At 40.7% G+C, this 3,199-nt stretch overlaps 1 non-coding gene across 1 annotated transcript; it reads right to left on the reverse strand.

Moving 5' to 3' along the window:
* Nucleotides 1-2,326: 2,326 nt before the first annotated feature.
* LOC130038493 (U1 spliceosomal RNA) lies at nt 2,327-2,486 on the reverse strand. Its single transcript, XR_008794722.1, has one exon. It is a non-coding gene; the product is annotated as a U1 spliceosomal RNA (small nuclear RNA).
* Between the last annotated feature and the right edge of the window lie 713 nt (nt 2,487-3,199).

A 3,199-nucleotide genomic window follows, 5' to 3' on the forward strand; every position in this document is an offset into this window, starting at 1 on the left:
TCATGGGGCACACAGGTTGGAAATCATGAAAGACAGCAAATATACCTGCTAATATTGCTGTGCTGTTTTCATAGGCAGGGATCTGCCAAGAACTTTACAAATATTTTCTCATATAATTTTAACATAACCCTAAAAGGTAGAAAATATAATAACATTTAAAATTAAGAAGGTCCTGTCCTTCCCACCCCAACGAGACCCCAAGTCATCACCCACGAACGGCCTCTCTGGCTCCTCATCAAGCTGCTCAACAACCTTGATCCCAGAGACTCAGATACAAATCTCGAAACCCAGCGGCTTTTGGCAGAAATGTGTCTGGACCCCGCAGTAGGTTACTGTCAACAGGCCACCCCAGGGGGGAAAGGGTGCTGTCCCTCCGCCTGTTTCCTTCTGGCGGCTCGGTGGCCATTATCCTCCAGAGGCCACTGGACAGTCAGGCTTGGACCCGCAATGACGAAACTTGTTGGGCCTCACGGGATGGGGGGGGGGAGCCGGGCCTGTCCTCCCCACCCCAACGAGACCCCAAGTCATCACCCACGAACGACCTCTCTGACTCCTCATCAAGCTGCTCAACGGCCATGATCCCAGAGACTCAGGAGCAGATCTCGAAACCCAGTGACTTTTGGCAGAAATCCCTCCAGATTTAAGTGTTAAAATTTCGGAATTTCAAAACCACATGGCCCTACTGTAGCCACGCGACATCATATGTTATTCATAACCAGCAATAGAACACAAATAGTCTATTGTTGCCTTTTCAGCAGATCTGAGTGTTGGGGTAAAATCTCAAATAATAATGGTGGGTCTGGTGTCGAAATATTGAATGTGATCAAAGTAGAGAGAGAGTAATGTGGAAATCATCTGCCCCACAGGTAGGGGGAGGGTGTGGGATGGGGGTATACTGGGTTTTTTGGTGGTGGAGAATGGGCACTGGTGAAGGTACGGGTGTTTCATTGTATGACTGAGACTTAGACCCAAAAGCTTTGTAACTGCTCTCACGGTGATTCAATAAATATAATTATAAAAGATGAAAAAAAAAGTAAGGTGGAGTTCATGCACAATTCAATCAGCTAATCAGTGGCTGAATAAATAGCAGTACTCCTACAAAAGGAAAAAATAAATAAATAAATAAAATTAAGAAGGTGCTATAGAGATCACTGCAAGCTTTACTTCCAGAAAACCTGGATTATCTCCCCAGCAGTATTTGGTCTCAAAAGAATATCAAGAACAATCCCCTAATTACAGAGCCAGGAGTATTACCTAAGCTTCATTAGATATCCACACCCCCCAAAACACACACACACACACACACACACACACACAACAAATAAGTAAATAAATATTGGGAAATGAACTGAAAGATTCTGTAACTCGACCAACTGATTTATTGAGTAACTGAACATGTCAAGAACTGAATTTGAGATTATCTAACACTAAAATTTTTTATCTTAACCAGTTATACTATATGCATATTTGCTAGGGTTATTTTAGAGTAAGTATTGTGCTACTCTAGAAAGCATTACATGATACTGAACTGTCTCAAGGGTGATATCCTAATTTCTAGCCAACATTGATTGCCAAAGGCAATGCAGATTTAGCCTCTTTCAAGGTCATTCCACCAATCTTTATGTGTGTTTCTCCTAAAATGTTTTTCTTGCTTCACACAGTCTTCATACAGTAAGAATACTGAAGAATTAGACTTGTTTGGAGGGAAAAATGGGGAATGTTGAACAAGAAAGAAGATATATACTAAGAGCCTTTGCCAGGACACTAGAAGCTGCTCAGAAGTTGGATGAAGGGGTTAGGAGCACAAAAATCTGAAGGTTCAATCTGAGCACAGATGGCCAGCCAGATGACTACATGAGAGTCAACTATTTTGGGAGAGGCAGAAGTCCTAAAGGATTTTTGTCACACCCCTCTAAATAAAGTTACTCTTCAGGGACTACATGTCACACATTGCACTCCAAAGTCATATTTAGTGTGGAGAATTTTGTATCACATGGTCATATAATTTTAGCATCTCCCAGTAGCTTTTTATAATAGTAAAACATCATTATCAGCACACACAATCCACATGGTTGGCCTCTGGATAGCACTTCTCATCTTTTCTACATAGCATATGTGGCCTCACCCACACTGAGTTGCATGGAGCTCTGGAAGCAAGCCTATTCATTCATGTCTTTCTACCACTAAATATAGTTATCTTCTGCCCATCCTTTTCCTTGCTCAGTTGCTACTTATTCCTCAAAACTCAGATCAACAAATTTAACCTCCCTGGGATTGTGTCTCTTCTCTGCCAGAGTAACAGAGCATCTTTTTATTTTCCCTCAAGAAAGAGCATGAAGAAAGTCCCCCACTACCACAAATTATGCAGTTGAGTTTCCCATATTTGGGGAAATTGCAGGGGTCAGCACATGCGGAGTGCAATGGATAAGCCTCATCCTGGGAAAACCACCTTCATGATCATGATATCTCCCCTGCCAGGTAAGTATAACATAATATCTTTCTAGGTTCTACAAACTCACAAGTATCCTGTAACATCTGCATCAGAGCATATAATCACAAAGAATTCTCTCAAGGATCTATATCACTGCTCGTCCACTACTTCCACAACAGATAAAGAAGGTTGAGGAAAAAGACCTCATATTCACTGATTTGTGGCCAATAGAGTTTACATTTAGAGTAATTTGAAAAAAAAATTTTAATGTATAGTTCAGTTTCTAATAAGATTCCTTTTCTGGTTCAGATTAACATCTATTAAGCCACATATCATCCATCTGTCTCACTAGTATAGTGATAAAAGCTCAACAGAATTCAAGGAGTATCCGTTAGGACTTTAAAAGGAAGCAGTCAGAATGGGTGATGAAATTATTACGTCCTGAATTTTTAAATCTGTAGTTTTCCATTATCTCCTACTCCAGATCCCAATTAATGCCATCACTATGGAAATCAATTTCTGAGGAATGAATAACTTTCCTTCCATTCAGTAAAGCTTTGATTACAAAAAGTAAGACTGAGACCCCAATTCTCTTTTTCCCTTGAGGTCACACTCTACTTTGCCCTAAATGTGGGTACAGCTGTAGATGTCTATTATCAAAGCAGCATAACTACAATATGAGACTCTACAGAGAGCACCAAAACCGGGAATTCAGGGAGACAGGAAATATCAAAGAATTAGCAGTGAGAGAAGAACTCAGAGAATCGC

Source organism: Sorex fumeus, unplaced genomic scaffold (genome assembly GCF_029834395.1).
Source record: "Sorex fumeus unplaced genomic scaffold, SorFum_2.1 ptg000006l, whole genome shotgun sequence".
Taxonomy (NCBI): Eukaryota; Metazoa; Chordata; class Mammalia; order Eulipotyphla; family Soricidae; genus Sorex; species Sorex fumeus.